This window comes from Cydia splendana, chromosome 23 (genome assembly GCF_910591565.1).
Source record: "Cydia splendana chromosome 23, ilCydSple1.2, whole genome shotgun sequence".
Taxonomy (NCBI): domain Eukaryota; kingdom Metazoa; phylum Arthropoda; class Insecta; order Lepidoptera; family Tortricidae; genus Cydia; species Cydia splendana.
Window position 1 is genome coordinate 4106842 of NC_085982.1, and position 14821 is coordinate 4121662.

Consider the following 14821-nt stretch of genomic DNA (forward strand, 5'->3'; position numbering starts at 1 on the left):
CGTTCTTTGAAAGGTATGCAACTAGTTTTCGAGCGTACCTAGCGAGGTTGGTGCGAAACATTTTGGCCACGAGTCAGTGTATTTAAAGAATGACATCTCTGTCTTATGCCCCTTTAAGCGTAATAATCAATCTCAAAGCAAGTTTGTATCCAGATGTCACTCTATTACTTTCCATACTCACATCGCCAGAATAATTGCCGCTTGCACTCAAATTATCAGTCAATCTAAAAACTAGAAAACTCAGTGCATTAACTATTAAGTCATAGGTATGTGGCGGCAAAAACGACAGTGTTTATCTCTGGACTGTGGTAATCGGCGTACCATCGTTAACACTGTTGACTAACTGTTCTTATACCTTATTGCAAAGGGATAAAGGTCGACTGAGCGTCAGTTAAGAGTTTCTGTTGGTACTTTGGCGAAACGACGATTAAAATGTACTCACTGAGATAGGTGATTTAAGTTGGTACTTCAAGTTTAATGTGTTTTGTAACTTTAATAGTTATTAGTACCTACATTACAAGTGCTTTCTTTAGAGTATGTGCTTTTTTTTAATGGCGCCTAGGTCTCGGGGTGCGCAAAAAAGAGTTATAGAAGCTAGAGCTACTGATACTTACATATATTTATTACGTTAAAACGTAATGCCAAATAATTATTCACCAATACTGCTTGTTACATGATTTATACGATCAATACACGCAATATGGAGTAGCAAAAACGACGTTCTACATCGAAAATGCTTTGATAAATTGATAATTCCGGGTAGCAAATCAGTCTAGTCGTAAACCTTGCTATAATCGTATACCTTTAAGAAGTAAACAATTAAAATTTATTGCACAGGAACATTTTTAGTAGTTTTAGGAGAAAAAAAAACTGGCCAAGTGCGAGTCGAACTCGCGCACGAAGGGTTCCGTATTATAACGCAAAAAGCAGCAAAAATCACGTTTTTTGTATGGGAGCCTCCCTTAAATATTTATTTTATTCTGAGTTTAGTATTTGTTGCTATAGCGGCAACAGAAATACGTCATCTGTGAAAGTTTCAACTATCTAGCTATCACGGTTCATGAGATACAGCCTGGTGACAGACAGACGGACAGTGGAGTCTTATTAGTAATAGAATAGCTAATAGGGTCCCGTTTCTACCCCTTGGGTACGGAACCCTAAAAATACAATTAAGGTTGGTTGCTCCAAACCGTAATAAAGAATATTTACTTACTTACCGTCTGTAACCGTATTTTATTGTATGGGAAGTTTCATAGTTCACTGCTGCGTGACGTTGACCATGCAGTCTGTTAATTGTGGTTAGTGAAACTGGACCTAGAATCAATAGTAGTGGATAGACGTGCGCGCCGGTCGAAAAAAATCAGGCGGCGGCGCGCCACGTAAAAATCCACGGCGGCGGCGTAACGCCGGCGGCGTGGGATTTTTCAACTTTTCAATATTAAGACGTATAATGAAAAGTTACGCTTAACCCTTAAGGGGCTACCCCACGCCAATGACCTTCGATCTGTATCCCTTAGTTTTCTAATGTTTTTTGTACCTTATTATATTAACAGCAAGGCTTTAAACAATATAGTATCCCATATTTACTTCAAAGTTCATTGTCTTCGAGATATTTGGCATCTAAGTTGAACAATTTTAGGCTAAAAAACTGGTTTGCTGGCCATAACTTTTGTGTTAATTAGTTTAAAATTAAAACCCTGGACATCTTTTTCGAGACGTCAAAGACGAACCCAAATATGTAGATTTCGTACATGTAAGATCACCGCAAACTAGATACGAAAAAAGTGTTTTTTAGACAATGTTTAAAAAATTCATAAAAAAATAAGTACTTATTCATTTTTTTCAAAATCCGGTGGACAAAACTGGAGATAAAAGATTGAAAAACCGATAACCGTTTGTCTTATAATTGTATCTGTAGTGCAAAAAAAGGAGATACGATTCAAAACTTGTCAAAAATCGATGAAAACCTCGGGTAGCCCCTCGACAAGGGAAAAAAAATCTCAAAAAACTGTGTTAGTATATTTTTTTTGGTGTTATTATCTTATTATGTGGTTGCTTATTGTAAAAAAAAACATGAAAAAAATATATTTATAATAGTTTCGAAAAAAACATACGTATGTTAAATATGTTGGATGTTGCCAGGTTCGGTGTAAATAAAAAGATACGCCGCATAATGAAAAGACGTCCAGTATTTTGGATACATACAGTACTTTATGTGCATAAGGTTTTTTTTTTTTCAAATTCATGTTTTTTTCATAAATATAGAATAATTGCATTTTTTAATTACAAATACACTTACTGATAATGTCAACTTATGTTATGAATTAATTTCAAACCTATTATTTTTATATTTTTCCAAAAACTTTATAGCTCGTAGGTGGTAAAATTTTACCGTCATTTATCAAACTTAGCGGGGTATCGTAGGAGGACTAGGAGGCAGCAACATCTGAGCAATGGTTCTTACAATAATGCATGCAATTTTATCAATATTTTCGTAAGAAATTTCTCAAATGAAATCGGGTCTGTCTCTTGATGTCTTGATAAACGCACAGGAAAAAAAATCCGTAAAAATATTTTTTTATATATTTGGTTCATTCATTCATTACGTTGTAAACCGACAAGTAATTAATTTTTAAAACGTTTTGAAACACCTAACATACCTCTGTTTAATTTATTTACCATAAGAACTACCAGAAAATTTGATAATTTTCGCATACTTGGCAATGTCCAACATACTGGACTTAGCAAAAGTGCCGTGTTATCGACAACGGTTAAAACACTGGACATTATACTTTGTAAATGTGTTTTACCCATACATACAACACATTTTTATGTAAATCATACTGCCACATAAGAAATAGTTAGTATTGTGTTGGTGCGACATAAAATTGTAGAAAATAAATTATACAATAACCAAAAAAATTCCGTACTAAATTATTGCCAAGTAAGTAAGTATTTTACATCAAAAATGTGAGAGTTACGTAGGAAGTGGCGCCCGCAATAATTTTCATCTATTTCTTATCGGTCTATAACCTATTACATATTTTAACGCTGCATAATACTGTCTTATAAAAAAATATTCGGCGCGAATTTTAGACTACCGGCGGCGGCGGCGGCGCGCTTACTCTCTATGGCGGCGGCGCGCCGCGGCGGCGCGCACGTCTAGTAGTGGATAAGACAACACGTCATAAGTTTATTACGAACGGTTCATGCATTAGTACCCATATGTATATCGTCACCTAGTACCTACCCATATTAGTAAAAGCTTTGCTTAGTTTGGGGCTACGTCGATCTGTGTAAGATTGCCCCCAAAATCCCCAAATATATATGTATTGTGTAAATGCATTAATTTAAAAATAATCTGCGTTGTAGTAACCTAATAATAAGTTAAGTAAGTCCTTTCTGAGCAAACATAAATGTTATTAGTTATAAGTGGAAACTGTTTTGGCTATGTAGGTATTGTCTAAATTAATTATTTTGTTATACTATTTTGCCTGTTTGTTTCCCAAGTTTAAATAAAATAAAATAATAATTATGCTGCAATAGCTTTAAAAAAAGAGATATCTCTAATAAAGAGTGTGGCGGTTAGCGCGAAGTGTTCTATAAAATCTAAGGAAAAAAATACACTTAAAAGCCTCTACTTTCTTTGCACAAATCGCATGCGATTTTTGATACATTGCGACTTTTGATCGACCAGTTGAATACGTTGAACCTACTTAGCTGGCTGTGTATCAAAAATTCATGCGATTTGTTACAAGGTGAGTTAAGCTAACGCAAATTTCGTCTTAAAAATGTTAAACCGTAATTTCTGTGTTTTTGTATGCCATAACTCTTATTTACACAACTTCCGGTTATGTGAGCCTAACTTCCGATTATGTACGTTAAATTAGGCAGAAAATCAATTCGTTATTAACACCCGGATTAACCGATACAAAACTGTTGAATAAAAAGTGCTTCTTTACATGGCGTAATGCACGCAAAACGTTGCATACCTGAATTGTACGAGCCTACATTACATCCTCTCTTGTAACCTCTTTGGATCTACGCAAACACTGGCCTATTCGACTGCGCTAAAGTGATAGGTATGACGTAGCTAGAGTGCTATATGTACCTGTAGTATGACATAAAATAGTAGAAAATAAATAAAATGGAACTAAAAAATCCATACTAAATTGTTGCCATGTTTAAGCATTTTACGTCAAAAATGTGACAGTTAACGTACGAAATGGCGCCCTATTAATGACAGGAAAGTAAACATAGATAAAATTCACTCAGTTAACTTTGCACCAACTTTAACAGAACAAAGTGAACTTATTATATACATCATATTTTCATTGAAATTTGTCATTTTCCGATAAAAATTCCACGCTTTATCACTAGAAAGTCTTGTGCATATTTAGTTTGGACAGACTCTAACAATGTTGTAACTGTTGTGAGTACCAAATTATGCTGTCAACTCTTCAACTATTAAATTATACCTCAGTTAAGTAATATCTCTAACCAAAGCACAAACAACCGTGTAAATTGTATAAACCGAGCTATTAAGTGATTATTTCCGCACATTTCTGCGTAATGTTACCAATAACACTATCACGTACGAACACACAATTAACTATCCATTCAAGTACCTTATTACAATGACAATAAGGTTTAATTTAAGTCATCACGTTGCTATTACCGCGGTTGCAATTATGTACACTATCCAACACTGGCATTAAGTCGTCTAGAGCACTCATTGGCAGTTAATATCGTACATTCTTGGGCAATCGCAGCCCTGTAATATTTAAACTGTAACATTAAGACTTGTAAGTGCTTACGTGTTAACTTTTACTGATAATTAGGGGAGTTAGACAACGTGCTAAACGTCATTTAATTAAACTAGTAGTTCGCCCCGAACTGAGAACTCGCGGTTAAGGGGCTATTCATAAATTACGTCATTTCAAATTAGGGGGGGGGGGGTCTGGACATCGGATGACGGTAGCATGAAGTAGGAGGAAATGGGGTCATTTGAAGCATGATTTTTGGATGATTATAGGGGGGGGGGGGGGGTCCAAAATCGTCAAAAATCGATGACGTAATTTATGGACAGCCCCTAACCAAAAATTATATAGCGATTGACTTTGTTGCACCTACTTATGTACTCGTATAGTGCGACATAAAATAATAGAAAATAAATGAGGGCGTCACTTTCTACGTAACTGTCACATTTTTGACGTAAAATGCTTACACATGGCAACAATTTAGTATGGACATTTTTGAGTTCCATTTTATTTAATTTCTACTATTTTATGTCGCTCTATAGGCGGCAATGGATCAAAGATCGCGTGGATTTATTGCAAGGTCTGTGCCCTGTGGAGCCCTTAACTGAATAGATTTAAGCAATGAGTAGTATGTATAATATAGTTGGCCAAGCAGATCTTATCAGTAGAAAAAATGTAGGCGCGAAGGGATATGGTCTCATAGAAAATTTGAGTTTCGCGCCTTTTTCTACTGACAAGATTTGCTTTTTTGCATCAATTTTGAAGCGCCATGTACACGTTTAGCGTTAAGTAATATAGATGGCGCTATTTTTTCGAATAAAGGGCTTCGTATACGGCTGTCCCTCCCCTGGATTTAAGTCACCACCATAGAGATTAAAATAAACTGTATCTGTGCTAAGCCGAAATATTTCCTGTCAAATGTCAAATATATTATGTTTATTCTATTTTATTTTTATCTTGCTAATTATTTCAAAATGGTAAATTTAAAAACGATATTATAAAAGTGTAAGTCGAGCACTTTCATTTGATACTAAACTCGACCATGTTTCTTGCAAAAAAAATGACCAGAATAGCAAGACCTCTCACAAACAGCTTTTTGGCCTTCTATGCTCTTCTAGCTCAATAACCCCTTGATCGGGCCTGCTCATAATTTAATGACTAAAATATAATGCCCTCGACTACACGTTTACCCAATTTCATTTAAATTAGAACAAATTTACTTAAGTTATTGAGTATCAAACTATCTTCTGACAGTTCAGCTTAAAAACATCGAAATGCCGGGACGTGCCGCTAGCCAGCCGCGTGTTCAAAGTCGAATGTAAGAACTTCGCTTCGCTTCGCTCGCTCGTTCGATAAATCCTATTTCAGAGCCACCCTATTTATATGTAAACTTACAGGGTGTTTGGTACATCGTTTGCCAAATTAAAACGGCAGATACGTTGAGTCATTTGCTATCTACTCATGCCTAGAAAAATAAAATTGGCATAGTTTTTTTTACTACTGCCCAAGTAAAAATTTGAAATTTACGAAAAACAGGCATAGAGCTGAAAAAAATTCCGTGCGCAAAATTAAAAATTTCTAGGCCTGGGAAGATAGCAAATGACTCAACCTATCTACCGTTTTAATTTGGCAAACGATGTACCAAACACCCTGTATATGTAAACGACTGTTGAGCATACGACTCATTTCACTGTACAAAAAGGTTTGGCCTATAGCTTTATTCAAGGAAGCCCAAAATTGAGAGGACAAACTAAATTATTTCAGACATTAATCTAACTAATATTTATTTATGCATATCAGATGCAATTTTAAGCCCAATTTTACTCTATTTTGAATTCTCACTAGTGTGTCTAAAGTATTTTTGAATAGGTTTTACACTTCCCGGAATTCTTAAATTAAATGTTTATTAGATGACGTATTTTTTATCATTATTTAGTCATATCATTAGTCAGTTCAACATCTTTTATTTCTAACTAAGGGCCAGAGCACACCAGCTGCGGTATGTAGTACGTGCGCGTGCCCTAAAATGTTGGAGCCGTGCACGCACACGTCAAGCAAACGGTGTGCCGTCTCTCATAAGGATCTGTACATTACACGCACGCGCACGTCCACATGCACATCTACGCGCACGGATCCAATGTGCGCAGGCCTTTAAAATTATGTGGTATGACTTCTATGACACCTCCCATGTTCACTGTTTTCGTGCCTACTCCCCGTAACACCACATATCATGTGCATCATTGCTAATAAATTCGCAGTAATGTGACATCGCGATAAATCTGCTGCTACTCAGAAACGATCTTGATGGCAATTAATTAGATAGACAACGCGTGTAAATATTGCTTAAATGGTTTTTAATTTTTCAACAGCATCTGTTGAATGACAATTTAATTGTTGCTGGCAATTTATACATTTAAAAAGAGTATTGAATCCTATACTCTGTATATTTAGGTACTTAAATAAAAGTAAACAATTAATTTGTAAATTTTCGGGTAGTTATAACATTTATTGATTAACCAACCAAATACAAAACCACCTGGATCTGTCACTGAGCGACCTGACTTCAACCTACATTATTTGATCATGTAATGTTTTCATCTACCCTCAACTGGCTTAAGAAGCCATTTGAGGGTAGATTTTGTTTACCTACTCTTTTTTAAATACCTAAAGATACAGACTATAGGATTCAATACTACCTTTTTTGTTTTGGCTACCCAGGGTTAACCGGCTAAACCTGGAGTTACCATGGTTACCAGTACAATTTGACACTGGGTTAACGGTTTAACCGCATAACCCCGGGTTAGTGGGATGGTGCAAGTGGGCCTTAGAGTCTGTGCGGAAAGAGAAGAGTTGTGGAATGTATTGGGCTCCATACATTCCACGACTCTTCTCTATCCGCACAGACTCTACATTTGTTTTGGATTGACATTCACAACCGAACTTTTGTAGCCTACAACCTACAACTATCCTACATCCTTGACGCGGGCTAAATTGTCCCGCTGGACAGATGCCATTTAATTTTAAAAACCGAATGAACTGAGACATTTAACGAAAATAAGTAAAATAACTAACGAACTAACAAAATAAGTTAAATTACTAACGAACTTGGCCATCTTTTAGGCGCAAGTGCCTAGAGCTGGACTAAGATAAGTCTGCAACGATTTTGATAGCACACGCAGGGCAAGTGTTATTTATACGTCATAATTTCATAGAAGTTTGACGTTTTAAATAACACTTGCACTGCGTGTGATATCAAAATCGTTGCAGACTTGTCTTGGTCTAACTCTAACATCACTTATCAGTAACATCTTAACATCACCCTTGTACGCATTGTTCTGCAATTATCTCGTAAGACGATAGTGGAAATCTAGAACAAGATACGATACACTACGATATCTAATTAGTGGTCAATTACCCTCGACTCGAAAGTCCAGCGGCTGGATTCATTGATCTAGTTGTGGTTGATAGGCATAGTGTAGGTAGGACGGATAGCTACTGGGGGCCTACCGCGAAAACCGAAATTCGCAAATTGCGGGGATCTTTCTCTTTTACTCTCATTAAGACGTAATTAGAGTGACAGAGAAAAATGCCCGCAATTGACGAACTTCGATTTTCGCGGTATTAGCCCTGTTTAGGCACCGTAAAGTGTGCCTACTTTGCTCCCAACTGGGTAAATGTGCTCCAGCAGTTTTTATACCTAGTATATTGTACAGTCACGTCTAAAAATATCAATACGGACAAAGAGCCAAAAATATGTATACACGACCTTATTGCCCATTAGTAGTGTATCCGTAAGTGTGACTGTTTAATAGGTACAATCAAGTTAGTACACGCAAAATGCACGCAATGTCGGGGGTGCGAAACTCGCTTCGGCCAAACTCGGCTCCGCTCGGCTCAGCATTGCTCCGAGCAATTATTAGGGTTGGCACCACCTGACTACCTTTTGCGTGCACGACCACATATAAGATAATCACTTGAATTTTGACAACCCTAAATAGCCGAAAGGGATAGTGCCATTTATTAGAAAGGGATAGTATGATCGACCCTGAACCGCTGTCAAACTTCGGTTTTGTAGGAAGTTTCCTTTCTGTACGGCAGTACTATTATTTATTCTGTGGCAATGTCAAATGTACAGTCGACGTCAAAGATATGTTTACATTTTTCGCCTTATTACACAGTATTAAGGTCCAAAAGTGTAAACATATCTTTGACGTCGACTGTACCATCAGCCGTAAAGGGGCCCACTGATTAACAGTCCGCCGGACGGTATCGGCCTGTCAGTTATTCGTAACTGTCAATATTTTGTTCTAACTGACAGGCCGATACCGTCCGGTGGACTGTTAAACAGTGGGCCACTTAAAAGTGCATAGCGACTTTATCACTGAATTCATTCATAATTTCTCCATGCAATTTCGCAGCTCACTGTACGACTGTACGTTCGAATTGGCCTCCTAGAGTTAGACCAAGAAAAGTATGCAACGATTTTGATAGTATAGGTACGCAGTGCAAGTGTTATAGTTTGTCAAAGGACTGTCTCATTTCAATCATAGACAGAGAGAGTCATATTATCTTTGACTTACACCAGTACTAGCACCCAAAAGAAAAGGATGAGTATAGTTTTCCTGGTTCTTACTGAGTGACAAATTGGTTTGACCAACTATATTTTATACTTCATAATTTCATAGAAGTTTGACATTTAAAATAACACTTGCACTGCGTGTGCTATCAAAATCGTTGCAGACTTTTCTTAGTCTAACTCTAGTCTAGTGTATAAAATCACAAGTTATAATGTAGAGTTAGGTTCAGTTAAATAATTAGCTCGATAAAAGTTGAGCATAATACGTTACATAATAATAGAAAAGTTCGCACCATTTGTCTGTCCATTGTAAGCCGAAAAGAAAGGTTAAAGCAATTAAAAGTTAGCTAAAACATTATTTTCTGTTTCGATGTAAGTATTTTAATCGGCACTAATTTATCATACGCGAATTATTTCAATTATAATTAAAACTAGCGTTTTGTGTTGTTAAATACCGGTACCGCCAGGAATCCATAACCCTAAATAAGAAAGACGTATGTTCAATCTAGTATTTATTGTAATACGATAAATTAGGTACATGAAATACAATAACAATTAATAATATATAACCTTGAACTAAATGTATAAAATATAAAAAGAAATTAGGTTAGTTATTTAATTATGTGTTTTTTCTAGGTATGTATATTAAGTTTGTATGCACTAATAACTAAAATGACATCAATATACAAAAAAACTCGGTGTAAATATTTTCAATACAGCCGCTCACATTATCTTTATTCTTCGAAAGTTTGCAAAGTTGCAGTAAAATTTGTCTGACTCGTTCGTTGAAGCCCGTCAAAGCACAAGATTCCACTTTTTGAACGCCCGTGGATCTAGGGCATGCAGTACCGGTTCCGGTACCAAGAATTTCATTTCCCGGTTCTGGGCATGGCTGGAACCGGGATTCCCGGTTCTTCCCGGTTCTCAAGGCATATTAAGATTATACTTAAGAAATTGTTTGTGTTAGTGTACAATCTTTATGAATGACTTATTTTCATATAAATTATTACATGCGTATTGATAAATGACTTATTTTATCAAAAAATCTAGCGTTTCAACCTATTTTACGAAACCAACCTGCACACGGCCCTCTACAGTTTGAGACTTTGCCTATGCTCGCTCACATTTTTGTAAATCTTCCGCTACGCCCCTTTGGAAATTCCCAACACCTAATCACTACAAGTCAATATTATTGCACGCGCTTTCATCGCAAAACCTTGGCTATAGGCTAGAGCCACCAGCCCTGCGAATCGCTGGTTTACCTCCGCCTGATGGGCATGGGCATTACGAGTTACACGGGAGGCCCCGTAGTCGATGCACTCAGCACTATGACCCGACCACGGATTTTTTTCATATAAAACCAACTTCCTAGAAAGAAAGATGAATATTCGAATATAAGTACCTAATATCCTACTTACTCGAGCCAAAACGTAATATCGATTGGAATACCTACTTTACCAGGTTAATTTGTCGGGTTATTTGGGTCCCCCGTTTCATAGCAACATTATTAAATGTGATTTAATGTCCCGAGCTAAAGTACTAGTATTAAAATGGGAATAAATACGCATATTGATGAGAACCGGGAAGTACCGGTACCGGGTCTTCAGTACCGGTTCTTTCGACACAATGAAATTCCCGGGAATTCCCGGGAATTTGAGAACCGGGAATTCCCGGGAGCATGCCCTACGTGGATCATTAATGGAAAATTTCGGTTGCAGATTCCCATTTGTTACCGTTCACGTGACCGCCGCCATACATGAGATGGGGACAAATGGGAATACACCCACCTAATCCAGTTAGTTTTGGATCATAGTTGGGAGAATTTAGACTATTACTACTATATTTTAGTGTTTGTACCAAACAACAATTTTGCTCCCGTGTAAAATGGATAACTATTTCTAACGTTACTAAACTTAGGATTCGAACCCAAAACCTTCTGCTTCGCAGGTAGGTTCACCTCACCACCAACTAGTCTAAACCGTTCAACCATTTTTAGGGTTCCGTACCCATAGGGTAAAAACGGGGCCCTATTACTAAGACCCCTCTGTCCGTCTGTCCGTTTGTCCGTCTGTCCATCCGTCTGTCTGTCACCAGGCTATATCTCATGAACCATGATAGCTAGACAGTTGAAATTTTCACAGATGACGTATTTCTGTTGCTGCTATAATAACAAATACTAAAAATAAAAATAAAAAAATATTTAAATGGGGCTCCCATACAACAAACGTGATTTTTTTGCCGGTTTTTACATAATGGTACGGAACCCTTCATGCGCGAGTCCGACTCACACTTGGCCGGTTTTTAGTCATTATTTTGCCTATAGAAAGGCTGTCCAATGACCAAAATGATTACAAGTAGGCAGGGCCGGATTAACCCTAAGTCAAAGTAGGCAACTGCCTAGGGGCCCCGCCTCGGCTAGGGGGCCCCGGCGGCTCAGCGCGTAGTCGCGTACCAAATAAAATTTTGTTCCATAGGGTCAAAATTGAAAGGGGAAGAAGACGAAAGTGTCCCTAGTTTTTCATAGGAATGCTCGACCTCAATTTACCATTGGTTTGTGTTCCACATCTCCTCTACTTCAGCTTAGCCTTTGGCCTCGCTGCGCCAAGCTCGACCTGCGGTCTCGCTTTTTAATATAATGGACATTGGTTCGTGTCTGTGCTCAACTATTTATCCTGAAGCCTGATGAAGCACGGCTTTGACTTCGCATGAAAGCTCGCCTCACTGGCGCACTTCGGACTTTTAGGCCCAGGTGAAGATCGATAGGTACCCGGCCTTTTAATTTAACACGCTTTCACAATTTGCGATATTGTTAGCAAAAAATTTCGCGCTCGCTGCGCTCGCGTTTATTTTTGATTCTTTACTTGACCCTGTATCATCTACATATTAGCTCAAGACTGGTGAATGAATAGAGTTAGACCAAGAAAAGTCTGCAATGATATTTACAGCATACGGAGTGAAAATGTTATTTATAAGTCATAATTTCATAGAAGTTTTGACGTTTAAAATAACACTTGCACTGCGAGTGCTATCAAAATTGTTGCAGGCTTATCTTGGTCTAACTCTAGTCATTTAAATAATTTTAACATATGGAAATTGTTTACTATTACTTATTAAGTTGATTCTAATCATGTGGCTCGGCGTTTGGTCTTATGGTCGGACAATCAATTTCAATTATTTATTTAATTCGAATCCATACATAGATCCATAATTGTTAGTAGTTACAACAAATCTTAAAATTAATTAAAGTTAGTGACATACAAAATAATAATAATAAATCTAATCTCAAATAAATGGCGTAGGGATGTGACGACCCCATCGCCCGCTGGTTTTTTTTACCAATGCAATCAGTCAACGCAGAGCAGCTTGTGGCGTGCTGTTGGGGATTAGCGACCTCACGTACCCGAGTGCTCCTGGGGAGTTCTGTTACCCGCAAGGAGGGTGGGTGGGACAGGATTCTCTGCCTCTGGCTTGCCTTAGCCGGCCGGCCAGAGTGGAGTCGTTAGAGCTATAAGCTCCAGGGGTGGAAGTGAAATATGCATAAGACGCGAGTTGGCACAGTGGCTGTTAACAGCCACTGGGTAGAAAGCGGCGCACACCTCTCGACACCCCTGAGCCGCTCACACCGGTGTTGCCCTTGAGCCATCCCAGATGTCGCTTTTTGTGGGGGCCCATCTTGTGAGGGCGAATCACCGTCTGCCGGAAATAAAATTGCATACCGTTTTATTAGGCAGGCGTCCGGTTTTTTACCCCATAGCTCAGTACTTAGTCCATCGCTTTCACCCAATAACTATTTCATTTTAGATTCCATCAACTCTCAATAGCCCTTACACCCTGGCGGGTGCTGCCTCTGCGTGCGTCCTATGACACGGGTAAGGGCAGCATCCGCTCGGTGTACCCCTTACATTTCATTAAAGTGTCAAAAGGGCTTCTACGTGTTGGCTTCGGCTCCGCGCACGCCTCCCAAAGGTCCGGAACACCATTGTTCCGTGATGGGAAAGACATACAAATCTAATAATATATCTACAAGTACTAAAAAATAAATATACTATAACTAGGCAACCTAGATGCACCACTTCTCAGCATCTCTTGCTGCCACATGCAATCCATTCCAGTGCATGAGCAGTGGTGCATCTATCTTACCTGCCAACGTTTTCAGGATGCTATTGGTACTGCCACACATTCTCTGCATAAGGGTCATCCATTAATTACATCACACGAATTTCAAGGTTTTTTGACCCCTCCCCCCCTCATTGTCACACTTGGTCACATTTGGCAAACCCTTTCCGCCCTGGTGTGACGTCACATTTTTCAACGAATTCGGCAAATCGAATATCAAAATATTTTTGAAAAAAGAAATATTAGTAATTTTATAACCCAAAACTGATTAGGAAAGAAAATTAAACGAATAAAAATGATTATCGTTCCAAAAATTTGTTATTTAACTGTACAGCGAATTAAATAATTTAAATAAGTTAAAGTGACATCACAAAGTTTGAGACTCCCCCCTCCCCCCTGTCACAACATGTCACATTTTCTTGACCCCCTCAAACGTGTGATGTAATTAATGGATGACCCCATAAGTGACGCCGATCTGCCTCTCAATCGCAATCGCTGTTCAGCCTCGCAAAATATTAACTATTGAGAAAATCAACTTTGCGGCACTAGTTGAGCTTAAAATTTGCCATTAGAGGTAGATAGGAAAGTGACTGAAGCTCACATCTTTGGTATTCCACTGGGAATTGGCCTTAAGCCTAAATGGTTCTTCCCACACTTGACGCGACGGAATCGGCAAAAACCAATAGAATAAAGCTTTATGTCCACGCAATAAGAGCGAAAAAGACATCGTTCGATTCGAATCGGCTGGACGGCTGCGTCGGCCCAGCCGTCCAGCCGATTGAAATTAAAAACGCAAACTTATTTCCCTGTACTGAATTCATATGCTGTGTGCAGAATTGACTGTAGGGGGCCCCGAGCCTCGCACTGCCTAGGGGCCCCGACATGCTTAATCCGGCCCTGCAAGTAGGCACTTTAACCGCGTAATGACGAATTATGTAAATGCCGAACTAAACTCACATGTCGATGTGTAACCGTAGTTTTCTGCGGCCTGCGGTTAAAGAGAAATTCGCCAAATTACTGGAGATACCTCTATGGAATGCCTTACACATGACATGAGCCAACTTGTGGAATAATATGGACCGAAGAAAGTTAAGACAAGGACAAAGTAAGCCCATGTACAGTCGACGTGAAAGATATGTTTACATTTTTCGCCTTATTACAAAGGGGTAAGGTGCAAAAGTGTAAACATATCTTTGACGTCGACTGTACATACGCAACGTAGTAGAGTCGGACCAAAAAAAGTCTGCAGCGGATTTGATAGCCCACGCAGTGCAAGTGTCATTTATACGTCATAATTTCATAGAAGTTTGACGTTTAAAATAACACTTTCACTGCGTGGGCTATCAAATCCGCTGTAGACTATTCTTGG

At 38.4% G+C, this 14821-nt stretch overlaps 1 protein-coding gene and 1 long non-coding RNA gene across 2 annotated transcripts in view; both read left to right on the forward strand.

The window, feature by feature from the left end:
- LOC134801905 (uncharacterized) overlaps positions 1–14821 on the forward strand; it is a 537245-nt gene that overhangs the window by 402295 nt on the left and 120129 nt on the right. The window lies entirely within an intron of this gene.
- Positions 1–14821, forward strand: part of LOC134801873 (uncharacterized) — a 399153-nt gene that overhangs the window by 170280 nt on the left and 214052 nt on the right. The gene's annotated exons all lie outside the window — the stretch shown is intronic.